We start from the raw sequence: 16915 nt of genomic DNA, 5'->3' as shown, positions 1-16915 counted from the left end.
TCGTATAAGCCTGTTATAAGAAAAATGTGACTAATAATGTCTGAATTGACAAGGTTGATGTATACTGCTGTTATAACAAGTGTCTGGTTTGTATGAAGACTTGTACAATGCTTATACAACGCAGAGGCCTAGTTTAACGGGTGTATAAGACAAAAATTGCGTAATTTCATCTGATTTCGCGTTTGACAGCATTTTTTGACTGTTTAGTTCAAGGAAAGATTTAAGTTAGTAGATATTTGTGTTTGTTGAAAATAGATTTTATAGATCAAATAGAAGATTTAGATAATATTGATATGCAGCTAATACATACGATTGAAGATTTGCCGCCTCCAAGGAAAGTCAAAGAACATACCAAACTCGGTGCAATCCGTTATTACTTTCGCATGGCGATTTCAAAACAAAATACCGCTTTTCAAAGAAGTATGTTATGAAGATCTGTGACAGAGTGCGAGCTGATGTCGAAAAGAGTACTAGAGGTGGAGGGTTTTCGATTTAGGTGTCTTCTTCATGGCTTCTCAGTGTCATTAGAAAATGCCAAATTATATATAGTAGCACTGGCAATCCTCCACAATATTGCTATTGATATCAAAGAAGACCTGGATGTTACGTTTGATGACACTGAGAATGCTCCAGAAGAACCAAGGCCAACCTAGACGCCCCCAAGCAATCTGGCTAGACAAGCTGCTAGAGCTGCTTTTATTGAAACATATTTTTAAGGCTGTTTTATTTACATAGGTGTGGATAGTTAAGGACTTGAAATAAATAAAAAGTTATATTTCATTTAAAACGGGGGTTTTATTTTTTTTATAAGTATATAATTATTTATTTAATTGCTGCTGTAACAATTTGAGCCTTAGAAGATGCTTCTGTCTAGCCCTTTCGTGAGCTTCGGCGAGTCGCTTCTGTTTGAGCCTAAAAAATTATTTAAGTATGATCGTTGAGGGATTTTGAATGAAATAGTCCTTTCTCTATCACATTGATACTAACCTCTTCTAACTTTTGTACTGCAGAACGCGGCTTTTTATGTAAAATTCTAGTCCTCTTTGTCTGAGGTTTTGGAGTTTCTATTAGCTGCAAATAATAAAATGTTATTAGTATATTGAGTAAATGTGTATATAATTGCTTTGGTTGATAAAATAAATACAACTTACATTAGAATTATGAGTCGTATCAAAATTATTAAATCAAACGTCAATCAAACACGGCGGGTTGCCAGGGTAACAATAAATAAGGGTCGTTTTGTTATTCAACCAATACTCATCGATTATTGGTCAAAGAGGAGTTTATGCCCTGTACAAGCTCTATTCACTGAATTACTATCACCTTGTCATAACGCATGTATAGTGATTTTTTATTAGTAAGACCGATAATGTTTAAAATATATGTTATTTGTACTTTGACATACACATATACAGGCTAAGTATGTTTGATTCGTCATAATAAAGTTAATACTGTATTGAAATTTTTTTTAAAGATTTTCCTATAAAAAGCTGTCGCGGAATATGAGTATTAAGAAGATCCATAGCGCTAAATCACCTGCATCATGCGCGCACCCCACATATACCCTCTCGTACATACCCTCACTTTCACACCACACAGCACAGCCAAATTAGGTGGTTTAATAGTTATTATTGATTTTTTCCTTTGGTTTTCGTAAATGTTTGAACCTTTGGTTCATATATTATGTATTCCATCTTCGGCTGCATGTTTAGCATAATTGTTATTTGTTCTGTATAATTTATTAGTAGGATTACAAAATAAATAACAAATAATTACACCAATTATCTCACTCATTCGTCTATTTATATAAAAGCACAATTTGACAGAAGTTTTGTGACATATACATTATTATTTGATTTTATGTCAAATGAGTCATACGCGGTCTATGTCTCTGTACTTTAGGGGTACTTGTGGTCCATTGAAGCGATGTAATAATACTCTTGTGCGTGTATTAATTTTAGGGTTAACTGTTTTGTAGGAAACCTTTTTATTGGTACAAATTGGTCTTTCCATCGGATACTCAATAATAGTCTGATTTCAATGGAAATTTAATGGAAACTTTAATTGCTTAAAAGTAAAACGTATATACATAATTGGGAGAGGACAAAAGATGATTTAATAATTTCTCTTGTTATCTTATATATTTCTTATGCATAGAAATGGAAAAAGGCGGGCCATATTGCAAGGGACCTCCAGGAAAAGAAAACGTGGGAAGACCACAAAAACGATGGGCTGATGACATAGTTCAGGTTTCTGGGGATAAATTGATGGAAGAAGCTAAGAACTTGATCCAAATGGAAAGTTCAGGTAGCCTTTACCCAAAAAGGGTCCATACTGCAGAGCACAAAGAAACGGAAATAACAATAACTCACGTAGACTAATAGTGTATTAACAAAACTAACACCCATTTGATATGTAATTAATACCAGTATGAAATTAAAGTGGCTTTATAACTATTGTTAACATTTTATTATTATTATTCCTAGAAGACCTCCAAATCAAGAAAATAAAAGAGAATGTTGTAAGATTGATACAACTCACTTCATAATCAATCGTGTTAACAACAATTTTAATAACCAACAGACATCGGTATGTAAAGGACATCATATTTATTGATTACTAGCTGGCCTGGCGAACATCGTACCGCCTAACAGTCGATTCTTTATTTTTTTTTAACACTTATTCTGCTATTCGGGACACCGGTCTAGCTAGTAGGATAAAAAAAAGAAAGTTGATAAGACAACAAATACATTATGTCAAAAAATAAAAGTTTACCTTCCCGGAACCCCTCCACTAACACTTCAAGTGTATTATATATACTTTATGATATGGTATTAAAGTTCAAATTGCCTTTAAATATTATTACGAATATATTGTATGGGAATATAGAAGTGTTGTTTTTAGACTTTTTCACTCAATTTTTTTAAATTTTTCTCTCCGTAAGAACCATCCTCGTACTTCAAGGAATATTATAAAAAAAGAATTGGCCAAATCGGTCCAGCCGTTTTCAAGTTAGGTCGTGACAACGGAAAAGGGGTTTCATTTTTATATATATAGATTTAGTTTAAATTATGAACCATTAAATAAATATATTATTATGTACATATATACAAACAGCAGTGTTGGCCTAGTAACTTCACCGTACCATTCATCCCTGAGGTCGTAGGCTCGTGTACCAATGAGCGTGATTCGCTCGAACGGTGAAGGAAGACATCGTGAGGAAACCGGCTTGCCTTAGACAGGAGCCTTATCACCTACTTGCCTATTAGATTGACAAATGAAACAGATACAGAAATCTGAGGCCCAGACCTAAAAAGGTTGTAGCGCCACTAATTTATTTTTATTTACATCTATACAAAGTCACTGCTCTGTCTGTCTAAAGATAATAAGTAAAGTTGAACAATTAGCAGATTTAGGTTTTTTAGGAGATCACTCGGTTGGTTTAATAGAGGCTTTCTCTAAGTAAGTAAGTAAGTCTGCATAGGATGTTATTCTATACTATCTATAGCTAATATAATGTAAGGTTAGCAGCAACAACAAGCAAATAGAGTCAAGAATGATGATTGTTAACATCCTGGTTGTGTATCTTTTGCTCTTGCACTCCGAGTAATCATAATTTTAGTATTATTGTAAGATCAGCAAAAATATAGTTCTTTCACAATTTGAATGTATTTTATCTGAGTACCATAGGCTATATTTATGTACGGTTCCGGCTCGAAGGACCAAAATGTATGGTTTCTGAATCATCGGGGTGCTTTAAATAATAGAGGATTTTATTTTTACCCTATATTAACCACTTGCGTACAGTAATAGTATATAATCGAAATAATGAAATGTTAATTGCTATGTAACGAATAAATGCAATGTAACAGTTGAAGAAAGCGCCTACGTCTGGCTATACTCGGGGCGTAACTCCGACGATTTAGGAAATAACGACGCTTATAAAACTAAGAAAGCCTGAGTGAGCAAAATGTACAGCATGGCTCGTACAATTTATTTCGACAACAACTTAAAAAAATGTCCAGTCATGTGAAGCTGGGACTCGCCGCTAGTAGGTATATAAAATTAAAATTCAATTTGAATTTCAAAATCATTTATTCATTTTGGTAACACAATGTACACTTATAAACTTCAATAAAGACATACATATTAAATTCTTATTTACATTTACAAGTAAAGCAAGCTACATAACACACTGTTTTATGTACAATATTTTTTTTAAATCTTTAAATAAAAGTAGAATTTAGGCTTACAAACAAATCGATTGGGATACGAATTTGGGGTTGTGAATACCACGCCTTGATACTAGGAGAACACTGTTTGTCAACTGTCATTACTAATGTTTATGCTATAAATCAATTAAAAGGCCGGCACCCACTAAGAAGTTGTCCATGGCTGTATTCTATAAAAAAAAACAAAAGTGGTAATCTCTTTAAAAAATAAAAGTTTTCTGCTGACCCTACTTACAAAATCGCTCTATTACATTTGAATAATTATTCTTAGCGATGCGGGCTGTCTATAAATATATCTTATTATAATAATATATATATATATAATAAGAAATTATTTTAACTATTTACAGAAAATATAGTGAAGAATGTATATTTCCATGTTTAATTGTTTTTTCTTATACCCGTAACAGTTACTAAAATATATACTTTACTACTATACTTTTGTTATATTTATTATAATAAAGTGACAAAGAACCAGTCTTAAATATCTTATAGGCAAGTAAGTGATCAGCTCAGCTGTATGTATTAATCCGAACAATCTAAACAATTTCCGTGGTAAATGACAAAATTAGTTAGTTTAAAAAAACTGTAATTAATTTTTTTTTATGTAAATTTTAATTCATAATTACTATTAGCGGATGAAGTGAGAGAGATAAGCCCTGCGATTCTGTAACTCACTTTTCGAACTCACACAGCGGTTTTCGGATCGGCGGTCGCTCTCAAATCAGTCGTGAAGCAGTCATTTTATGATTTGGCATTCTGAAAAGGTGGGAGCTTGTAGTTTATTGTTAATTAGACCGCAGGACCGTAGCAAGTGAAGATCCGTGATCTTTGCCTAACTTTGGGATAAAGGCGTGTGTAGATAGAATAATGTTCTTAAAGTCGTTTTGAAAACAAATTGGGAATGTAATTGAGCCAATCATGGAAACACGCTAAACTGAAATCAGGTGTAATTTGTACAAATCGATCTCTCGCACCCCTTTATCGTGATTTTCTTATAATCGATTTAGGGCTTGTTGCTTGGATTTTCTTTAATTAGGTGATTAAAACTTTGTACCTTACTTGAATCTAAAGTTTAGATTCAGAGGCATGAATGACCTAAGTTGGACCCTTGTAATGATATTAAAAACCCAAGGATGGTACGTGTGTAGCATTTACTCGTTTCACTATAATTTCAGGGTCAGAAATACTCTTTTCCTTATAATTTGATTAACGGTATCTACTATATATAAGGACAAGAGTAGTCCCTGACCACTATATATTATATTCGCGTTTACCAATGTTAAAGATGTGTTGAAAAAGGAAGGTCTTCCTCCAACCTAAAGTGAGGATTCTCGACCAGTTTAACTACTGACCGTTCCGAAGCAATGTTTATGTTTGAGAAGTTGTGTATCCATAGTTAGGAATAACTTCGTTAGCGCGGTTCAGGGTATTACGTCACTGTAGTGAGTTGCCGGCGTAGATTGTAAGTGTTGGTGTATTTTTTTTTCAGATTGATAAATTAATCTTAATTTTCCATTAAAAAAAAATGCAGTGCCCTGCAGATGCGTTCCTAACATACGTGCTTTCAAAACAACACTTATCTTATCTTAATGATATTAATAATAGCTTAGAAAAAATTTGGTTTCTAAATAGAAATTTTTATAACTTATTTGTCACCGATGTTCGCTTAAAAAAGGCTTTAATCCGACACCATTTGACACCCTATAAATCCCGATGAAGCGAAAAATGATATTTTTCCGCGAAAAATCGGGCATATTTCACCGTTCCCCACTTTCTAATTGAGAGATATATATTGGCACATATTTCAAGGGAAATGTATCGTATGTCAAAACCGTGAAAAACAACGTTTGGCAAATGGAAAAATCAAATAGGAAAATACATTTTTCCATTTATTTTGATGAATTAAGGACAAAGCTACGTAATGAATGCTTTTAGAATTATAAAAAAAATCGAAATACTGTGTAAAGTCCTGTAAATGAGGCATGGGACGAGATTGGGAATAACACTGAGGTACTAAGAGTTGAGAATGACTCACTTAATCAGTTTAATGTTTTTTTTTTTAATAATTTTTCATTGGCCAATTCCCTGACTGTTATGTCGGAGATTTCAGTATCGTAGTATTTATTATTTAATTAATTCGTAATCATACAGAAATATAACATGAAAAAAATATATAAACTAAAAATATAGCCAAATATTTAATAATAAACATAATGGGAAAAAACAATAAAAATTACTCAATACATATAACGTATATACGTGAAGTTGGTATGTGGGGTATGCTCATGATGCAGGTGATTTTGCGCTATGGATATTCTTAATACTTCTTTTAAGCATATTCCGCGACAGCTTAAACAAGTCAATATTTAAATACTGGTCATTGTATGTCTGGGCTGCGCGTTTTTTGCATAGTTAGTGTTGATGTGAGGAACATGCAACAAAGCTCGATTACGACTCTTGTAGGCAGGAACTATTATCAGGATATCATTTTATTTTATATTTATTTTCAACTCACAAATATACGCATTTACAATATTCTTAAACTGCATAGTAATAATAAAAATTGATAAATAGAAAATTTGAATAAACTTAAAAAGTTGTTAAGTATTTTTTTTTTTCACATGTCCCTAAAATTTTTTTTAACGTTCCTTTTAAATTTTCATAATTCCTTTAGACGTTTAGTAACCATAGATTGGAGATTCATTCAATACCGTCTCCTCGTGGGTGTAACTTAAAATATGTGAATTTATGATTGGGTACAATTCTGAGGAATTAGACTCCTTCAAGAATAGAGAGTACAGTTTCTTAAAAGGCCGGCAACGCACTAGCGAGCCTTCTGGAAACGGAAGCGGCTGGATCACTAAACATCAGTTGAGCCTCCTGCCCGTTTGCCCCCTGGTATATATTAAATGGCTGTACTTTTTAAATCTATGGTTAGGTTAAGTATATCTTAGATATGTTTAACATTCAAATGTAGTCTTATTGACGGGATATTATATTTTCCGTAGAATATTTTTTTAATGGTTCCTTTACTTATGATTTACATGAATTACCCAATAATTAATTATTATATTATTATACACTGTCCGACAAGAAATATAAGAAGGCATAAGAGACTGACAAAATACTTACCCCAAAATAATATCAACGTTTTTTTTATTATTCCTTTTCGTACGAATATTTCCACTGTATCAGTTTAGATTTTTCGAGGTTGGCCATTAGCCGATCGGTGCTTCGAAAAATGTATGTGATAGGTGATATGTGACCTGCGCTAATGTTTCATTGCTTTGCGTGTACATTGTAGGAGACCATATATTATAACTAGCTGATTCGGCAAATGTCGTTTTGCCATGTTTATCATTTATAATAAAAAATAGGGGTTGATCGTAGGTGAAAATTACAGGTTGTATGTATTTTTTAAAGCTGTATCATAAAGAAATAAAAAAAAAATTTTTTATCTAAAAATTTAAAAAAGAATAGGGGGACTACCCTTAGAATTTAGGGGGATGAAAAATAGATGTTGTCCGATTCTTAGTTATACCCAATATGCACACAAAATTTCATGAGAATCGGTCAAGCCGTTTCGGAGGAGTTTAACCACAAACACCGCGACACGAGAATTTTATATATTAGATTTTTGATAAATATCTATAACTACAGTCAAACGTTTACGACGACATTGTTTAGAACAACATACCGGTTATATTGACCAAAATCAAAGGTCCCGGCTAAATTCTATTGTATTAGGTCCTTAATAACAACGTCATCGGCTGTTACGACTATTGGTTTCTACGACATACGGTTATATATGAGTAGTCCCTTCGATATAATATATTTTGACTGTATTAACATTTCTAATAATAAACTTGAGGAAAAGATTCACACTTGTAGCTTAGCGCAGTACCTCAAAACCGTATTGGATTGGATTGACATGACGTGTCAGTCAAAAGGCGCAACCGTGCGTTAGTGATTGGACAAACGCACGTAATCATGACGCACCATATTGCGTCACGCGTATCGGGATAGCGATATTCCCCACTCTCAAACTGAACCATCATTCTTTATTTTGCGTTACATTTTATCCGCCTGGTTTCATTTTTAGCACGCCTCTCAACATTCCCATCTCCAAAACATCGCGCCGTAGGACTCCAGGCCACCGGATCGCCTCAGATACCCGCGAGACCGTGAGCCGCGAATCTGCCCTGTACCACCGACTACGTCACCAGGGCCGAGTTGAGATTACTCCTTGGCCCCTCACAACTGGATTGACACCCTGGACTCGACCCCATCCGCTGCGCGTAGCGAGTACAGACCACGTCGCCCCGAGCGCTGTAGCCCGTATCAAGTACCACCTGTATTAACATAGTCACCACCCGAAGGGGCCATATGCCCCGAACGGGCTAATGCTCACCGCTCTCGAGGGAGTGTGCAACAAAAGCTACCTCGATCGTCCAAGTAGTTTTCTAAATGATCACGAAACATACAAAAATCTAGAAATCTTCTTCATGCAGCGTCACTGGATTTTTAAAAAAATATATAGATAGACTATAAAACATTACTATATGACCTAATTTGACATAGCTTTATTTCTCTGCATTTACAACTTTTCCTTTTCAAAGCAGTAATTTTCTGATTCATCCCTATATGTACGAACAGCACAGCATAAATCCCTATTAGTGAAGTGTTTGGGTGGTAAAGAATACATTTGATTTATTGAACGCATCAATTTCGTTGAGGATGCGTCGAGTGGGCTTGCGTTCGAAATGCTCTGATTTATAAGTGCATTACTATGTCCCATTGATTTATGTAGAAAGTAAAATTGTAGGAATTATTTCGTTGTGAGATGATTTGAGATTTAAGATCTAAATAAAGCACTGTATTTTCTATATATGATTTGACAGATTTGACAGCACTCATTACACGTTTTTTTTATATAGAAACGGGCAGGAGGCTCACCTAATGTTAAGTTATATCGCCGCCCATGGACACTCCATGCCAGAGGGATCGCAAGTTGCCGGCCTTTTAAGAATTGGTGCGCTCTTTTCTTGAAGGACCCTAAGTTGAATTGGTTCGGAAATACTTCAGTGGGTAGCTGGTTCCAAATAGCAGTGCGCAGCAGAAACTGCCTTAAAAACGCTCAGTTGTGGAACGACGGAAGTCGAGGTGATAAGGTAACTTTAGATCTGCTTACTTTACGTCTTTAGAAGAAAATACTTACTAGAATTTTTTTAAACATACTATATATGTATTTATACCTGGGTTAGATTACTGACCAACAAGTATATCTTTAAGCGTTTACATGCAACGTATGAAATAAATATATTCAATACTGGACCTCAAGGGACATTCTTTGTACACTTGCGTGATCGAATAGGAAAACAAATATTCGTTAGGCGATAGGTAAAAATAAATATTTGTTGGAAATTGTCGCTTTTAATCCCTTGGGTACTTTAGGCATGACAGACATACAAAATTATTTATTAGTATTATCTAGGTATTTATAAACAATTTATTTCACGACGACTATTACGACTCATTGGTCTAGTGGTTAGTACCCCTGACTGCGAATCCATGGGTCCCGGGTTCGATCGCCGGCTGAGACGAACATCGATGTGATGAGCATTTGGTGTTGTGCTTAGGTCTTGGGTGTTTAAATATTTATTTATATGTCTATCTATCTATAATATGTATGTATATCCCTTGCCTAGTACCCATAACACAAGCTTCACCAGCTTAGCATGGGACTAGGTCAAGTGGTGTGAATTGTCTTTAAAAAAAAAAATTTTATCCAGTGTTCGCCTAGTAGCCACTAACATCCCTAAAGTCGTAGGTTTGAACCCCGGCTGTGCACCAAACGACTGTCTAAGGCGCTTTTAACACCCACTCTTACAGTGAAGGAAAACATCGTAAGGAAATTGGTACACCCAAAGAGTCAGGCCCAGAATGCTCACCTACTTGCCTATTAAACAAAAGCAAATGATCACGAAACAGATACAGAAATCTAAGGTCGGGACCTATAATGTTGCTGTAGGTATTTAGTATAAAGAGCAGTGTTGGCCTAGTGGCTTCAGCGTGCGATTCTCATACCTGAGGTCGTATCCCCGGCTGTGCACCAATGGTCTTTCTTTCTATGTGCGCAACATTCGCTCGAACGGTGAAGGAAAACATCGTAAGGAAACCGACATGCCTTAGACCCAAAAAGACGACGACGTGCGTCAGGCACAGGATCACCTACTTGCCTATTAGATTGACAAATGATCATGAAACAGATTCAGAAATCTGAGACCAAGACCTAAGAGGTTGTAGCGCCACAGATTTTTTGATTTAGTATAAAGAGTTTCACAAATTTTTAGTATCGCTAAAAAAACAAAGGCCGGCAACTCACCCACTTAAATAAGTATCCATGGGCTGCTATAACTACCCTTTTTGGGCGTCCTGTAGACTCAAAATATCTAATATATAATTAACAAAATCTACTACAAAGTTATGTAACAAAACATTAAAAGCTATTACCAGCCAAACCCTATAAAGTAATTATCTATCGTCAGTTATAGCTAATGGGTGTAAACGTTAAATACACGCGATTCAAACTCTAACCCCTTTGCTTAGTTGTTAATTGATTGCGTGATGAAAGACACTATTTAGATACTTTTTTGTTATTGATTTTTTATTATGTAACATTTATAATGGGTAAGATTTATTAGTAATCATAACAATTAAATATACAATGTGTTTTCTTTATATATATTATATATTTTTATCTATTATCAACGTTTAATAATTCAATAATATTAACTTCGAACTAAGGTTTGCTTATGCTTACAAATATTTATTTACAACACACAAATATACAGTATTTATTCTTGTAGGTTAGTAATAATAATAACTATAATTGATAAATTCAAATAATAATAAATATAATTAATAAGATTCACGTATTTGGTTGATTAGAACTTAAAAGACTAAATATCATAGACTTTTTTTCTATCTAACATACGTCCCTATGTCATACAATTGTTTAATTATGTTTTAGCTACGACAAGTGATTTTAATGATTAGGATACCACCCACAAAAAATTACACATCTATAAGACTTAATAAGATATTTGATTAAATACCTATGTATTTATTTAAAAATAAAAATATTGTGATGAATAAATAATATGTCTTATGTAGTTTTGCACTCACAGTAGTTTGAGCTCACAATAGCGATATTGTGTATATTATGTACGGTTGTAAATAAATAAATAAATATGAACATGTTGTATTATAAATAGAGAATATCCTTAATAAAATGCAAAAGCGTATGCAACAATGCTAGTTATATGTACAACCACATTTACGATCGCAATGTGTAACGCTTAACGCAACAATTACTTGAATTTCTTATTAAATATGCCCTTTGTCCACGCGCGTTAAATAATGTAGCTGGTGTTGCGCGGGGGACTGTACCCGGACTTACATATTTTAACGTTTGACCAAACTATGATAAACTTGACGAAGGAGAAATGGATGCGGTTAATAAAATAAATGTGTGCGTATACTAGGTGTACACAAGTAAGAAGTGAAACTTCTTTATGACCTTTTTTATCGAAAAATGATCTACTATATGCAACTTTACAGAGATTGGTTAAATAAAGTTAAATTAGATAAAGTTTAACAAAAGGCTTATATTATCATAGACATGTATACAAATACAATTATTTCATTTTAACTTATTACTGTACTACTATGTAGTACTAAGATTATTACAGAATTTCATTAATTGTAATAGAATTATTAGTATTACTATCATTGTTATCGTTATTATATATTTTTGTTTGAAATGCCAGCATTAAATGTACTGTCACTGGGACCAAACTTTTAAATTTATTTTAGTATATTTATCCATTTTCAATTACTATTATTACTATGTAGGAAATTGTAAATAGGTACTGTATATTTTTTTGATAACATAGATAATCTTTTTCCCGAAGGGGTAGGCAGAGACTACAGATCTCCACACTAGGGGACATGCTTCTCCCACTTAATCCACTTTCATGATTTTTATGACAAAAGCTACATAAATACCATTACCAGTTTTTAAATAAAATGCCTTTAATTACCTACTCAATTGTTAAAATAACCAATTAATTTGTTGCTAAACATGAATTGCTTTATAAAAAATCAAGTCATAGCAATAATTATAAAGTTTTTGAAAACCTCGTCCAAACATAGTAGATTCAAGACCTGACCCAATAGTGGACACTCCAGCCCTTCGCTAAATATTTATTCCCTGATATTGTTTAGGCCTATATTATAAGCTCATTTTACTAATTGTGTAGTTTATAAGTTTATTTAGGATTTTGACCCTACTAAAAAGTGATATTTCTCACGTTATTTGCATAACTGAGTTTACTAGTATTATTTTGGCTTTTAATTACATTATTAACTTATCAAAATATATGTAGGATGTTATGATATTGTGAGCAGTGTTGGCCAGTTGCTTTAGCATGCGATCCCTGAGGTCGTAGGTTCGATCCCCGGCTGTGCACCGATGAAGTTTCATTATATGTGCGCAATTAACAATCGCTCGAACGGTGAAGGAAAACATCGTGAGGTTTGGCTTGCCTTAGACCGATAAAATCTATGGCGTGTGTCAGATAGAAGGCTGATCGCCTACTTGCCTATTACATTAACACGTGATCTTGAAACAGATACAGAATTCTGAAGGCGAATGTTAAGATTAACGTAGACTGCGAAGAACTCCAATACTTCTATCCTGAACCTAACTACGCATACGGACTCCCTTGTCTACTTCCGATAGCGAATTATATCTTACTAGCAGATCGGCCAAGCGTTGCTGTGGCTAAGGTTTTTGTTATATTACATAGTAGTAAACAATTCAATGGAAACTGTAGGAGAAAAGTCATGGAGACCACCTTGCTTTTTTGGTGGTTATCCCATTAAATTGGAGCATATGTGAAGCGTTGGTACTTTCAACACAGCGCCATCTATTAGAATTGTGACTATCAAATAATAAACAAATATTTTGCAATAAAATAATATTGCGGGTAGGTATATATTGAGATGCAAGCTATCCTATCTTTTAAGTTGGATCAAACTACACACGGTATGCAAATTTGATTGAAATCGGTTCGGTAGTTTAGGAGTCCATAGCGGACAAACAACGTGACACGTAATTTATATATATTAAGATTTCAGCCATAAATATGCGCAGAAGCCTTAATTTTGGAGATACTGATCGTGGTTAAAACAGAAGTCAAAAGACAGTGGCCGTTAACCAATCAGATGGTCCGATCAACTGTAAGAAGAGAGGCGGTGGACACAGGTGGAAACAGATTGTCCGCACCAGATGTTTCCTTGCTGACCAGGAAGCTCAAACGAGCTGTAGACTGAAGAGAGAGACACGACAAAAATAAAACGAAAACAATAATTGACACGAAAATGTAAGCACAGCCAAACAATAGGTACTGATTCGAAATTCTTTTAAAATTGGAAATCGAAATGCAGGACATCTAAGTATATTTATTTATTTATTTACACTTTGTTGCTTTATAATATAAAAATTCAACATAATTACATGTAAAGGTAAGGCAATTGGCGGCCTTATCGCTTTCGAGCGACCTCTTCCAGAAAAGAAAATAAAAGTACGTATATAGTCAGAGAACCTAAAAAATTGCCCTAAATACCCAAATGTCAAAAAGCTGTCTGTCAAATATCTGTATATTAAAATTGTTAACACATTATCGAAAAAATCAACCCTTCCCCACATAAATGAATGAATTTCACCCCGTTTAGCGCAGGTGACAGGTGCGCCCCCGTCAATTTTCATAAAGCGTCGTTGACTGCTTAATTTACTTCTATTATTATTAATTATTAGTATTTTGTGTTTTTTGGTATTAAAATAAATATTAAAATGCAGAGTCATTATGCATATATGAAGATAAATCATATGAAAGAAATCGGCTGATAGCACAAATAAGTGGCTGAAAAGTTCGTAGGCTAACAGAAAAATATGACAGAGCCTGCGAGAGCGATACGATTATAATGGTCATACAATTTTTCGACACCATTTTTATAGTACAGTCCTTTAGCATCAAAATAGGCTTCAGTTTCGGCGATTAACTTTCATCAGCGCGCTCTGTCCTGTTCTCAGACCTCATGGGGGGCTTTTGCCGCGCACCACCACTATGTGGAACCAGCAGCCCACTGAAGTATTTCAGAACCAATTCGACTTAAGGTCCATTCAAGATTCCACGAAAAGAGCGTACCATTTCTTAAAAGGCCGCAATGCACTTGCGAGCCTCCTGGCAATGTGAGTGTCCATGGGCGGTATCACTTAACATCAACCTCCTGCGCGTTTGCCTTTTTTTCGTACATCCGGTAGTCCTAGGTTTGATTCAGTGAAATAAAAAATATAGAAAGAGATAAAAGACACGGCCTCGACTGCTTGTCAGCTAAGTGCTCAGTTGTTCTAAATTCAAAACATATATTTTAAGAATGATGATGTATGTCAGTCTGCAAAGCACAGACTGCTATAACACACAAACTGTGATTTTAATTGCAAATGACTGTTTAGAAATAATTGCGTTTCCAATTCGTCGAAAAAATTTTGTAATCGCGTAAAAAAAATTGTGAAGTTCTCTTATTAAAAGTACTTCTAAATAGAAACAATATGAATGCTTGTAACTGACTTTTCTTTAACGTTGTTTTTACATTGTACACTGTCAACAATAGTACGAAGTTGGTGAACTTCGGTCGCAGTTAGAGCAATATTTAATAAAATGTTATTCCGAATGGAAAACAATACAAAACTTTCCTCTATAAATAATTTACTGGACCTCACCACTACTATTGTTAAGCTAGTTTCTCATATTTAGGGAATATTTCGTTCTTTTAAAACAATAATTGTTTCGTTGGTCATACTTTCTACATGTATTTCATATTTCCCACGAGAATATATGTGCGTGCTCCTATTTCACCTGCTGATAGAGGACAAATCTTTGTTTTTAATTTATTTTATTATTATTTTAATCTTAGATGTCATATTGTGGAACATGGTGTAATGGTTGCAGCTCCTTACAAACGTTGTAAGGATTGCCTTGTAAACCTTGCCCTTGAACTGGCAGTAAATGTAAAATTAGAAGCATTTAATGTATATTTCTTTTTGACTTTGACTTGACTTGACTTGACTTTGACTTTGACTTTATGTGGACTGCCACGATTGCTGATAACGGCTAGAAAAGACAAATGTTAGAAATTAAGTTACGTATGGGAAGAGATTGTTTGTTATTTTTATTTAAAGAAGGCAAACGGGCAAGAGGCTCACCAGATGTTTAGTGATACCGTCGCCCATGGATCCTCAATGCCGGACGGCTTGCGAGTGAGAATACTTCAGTAGGCAACTGGTTCCACATAGTGGGCGCGGCCAAATTTGATTAAAAAAAAATAATCTTCCTAAAAATAATTAAAAAGAAAAATTAAACCAAATTTAAAATTGTAGTCCCTGTGACAGTGTATTTTTAACGCTCGCAGCATTTCCTCGCTGTATTGCGATACTTATTTGAGCGAGGAAAGTACCAGCTCTGGGGTCACCGGTACTATTTACCAGGCGCCGAAAGTAGTACTGATAGTAGTACAATAGTAGTTTTACAAAATAAAAATATTAAATAAAATTTATGGAATTGCTGTGGTAGTGGTAACATTTAGAAATATTTTCTGCTCGATTAAGACGTGAACATATGAGCTTTCGATAATGATGAAAGTTTCGGTTACTGGCTTATATTGGTAAGGATAGAAAAATACGAAAGAAAAAGAAGAATATCTTGGTGCATTTTGGTGTTTGTTTCATTTTTCTTTAAACAGTCTTTCCTTTACAACGAAGACTTTTACTTCCATTTGATTCTTTACCACGGTTTTAAGACGTGACTGTACATGCAAGTTTCATATAATTTTTCATACACACAAAATTGGTCCCAATACAGGGTTTTTTTTATATATATATATATAATTTCTAGCTAATTCCCACGTTGTCGGAGGTATTAAATAACTTACGTATAAGTACAACTTAAGTAAATTGTATTGGTAACCCGGATGATTAAACAACTATTTCTTTTAACAACTTTTTTAGCAAATCCCAGAAAAATGCCTCATAACCTATTGTTGAACATTATTTATTGTTATTTCGTCTCAGTTACTGTCATACCCATAGCTTGTTTAGTGATATACCTGGACATCAGTAACTCATCTATACATTGGACAGTCGGTCCGTACATGTAACAGCGTCTCTTCAGCTGTATTGCTACAAGGGCAGCCAGCACTTTGTCTAACCCTGAACCTGTAAAGATTCGACAAGAATCCACCGTGACCTGTCAACATCTGGGTAATTAATAAACAATCCCGTGAGTTTATTTGGAAGGAATAACTTAGTTATTGACTATCCAGAGTTATAAAGTACCATTTCATAGTTTCATTATTAATCAAACATTCTATCCTAGACAAAGACAACTTCTTTTTGAGTCTTAATAACGGTTTAAAGACGTGACAAACAAGATTCAAAAGTACACAAAAACCTGTGCCTATCCAGGTTTAGAAAGTATGACTTCAGGGACGGGAATCTCACTTATATCCCTGAAATATATTTACATAAAAAACTCGAAGACATTACCGTATTATAA

At 34.3% G+C, this 16915-nt stretch overlaps 1 long non-coding RNA gene across 1 annotated transcript; it reads right to left on the bottom strand.

Moving 5' to 3' along the window:
- Positions 1–207: 207 nt before the first annotated feature.
- Positions 208–1373, bottom strand: LOC125054162. Its single transcript, XR_007117668.1, has 2 exons — positions 988–1373; positions 208–912 (listed from the first exon to the last, which is right to left on the bottom strand). It is a non-coding gene; the product is annotated as an uncharacterized LOC125054162 (long non-coding RNA).
- Positions 1374–16915: the final 15542 nt, after the last annotated feature.

The sequence above is a fragment of the Pieris napi genome, chromosome 11 (genome assembly GCF_905475465.1).
Source record: "Pieris napi chromosome 11, ilPieNapi1.2, whole genome shotgun sequence".
Taxonomy (NCBI): Eukaryota; Metazoa; Arthropoda; class Insecta; order Lepidoptera; family Pieridae; genus Pieris; species Pieris napi.
This window is presented reverse-complemented; position numbering and strand designations above follow the sequence as displayed.